Below are 579 nucleotides of genomic sequence, written 5' to 3' on the forward strand. Positions count from 1 at the left end.
GGTCGTTTGCATTTTCCGTTATCACTCATTGAAATTTTGCATTGGCCTTTTTTCTTGCAGTAGATATTATATTTCAAAATTCTTCTGCTATTATTAATGTAACAATAAGCAATTGTTCGTTATTATGACTTGTATCATAAAATAAGGTAACATTATTAATAACTGGAATTCTTCTTATAATAAAGTTCTTATTTGTTAACTGGTCATCAGTAATGTCTGATATAGTAATGTCTGATACTAGTTTTAGCAGCAGTACATTTATACTCAATCATTTTTGTTAACAGAAATTAAATCCTATTTAGGAAAACCAACTCCTCAGTAAAAAAATAATCAAATATCATTAGTAAATGTTAATAATTATTGTAATTACCATAGCTATCATTGCTACGATTCCCACTCTTACAATTTAAAGCCTGATTCACTACATGGTCACTGCATCGAAAAAGAAACAAGATAAAACAGCATTTATTGGTGTCCATAACCGTGGGTGGATATACGGCCCATTGCTATTATTTGTAAAGTGAATTGCACAATCAGTAGGCCGTGACGTTACCATTCCTTGGTCATTGGAGAGATTCT

Source organism: Penaeus monodon, chromosome 30, assembly GCF_015228065.2.
Source record: "Penaeus monodon isolate SGIC_2016 chromosome 30, NSTDA_Pmon_1, whole genome shotgun sequence".
NCBI classification, from domain to species: Eukaryota; Metazoa; Arthropoda; class Malacostraca; order Decapoda; family Penaeidae; genus Penaeus; species Penaeus monodon.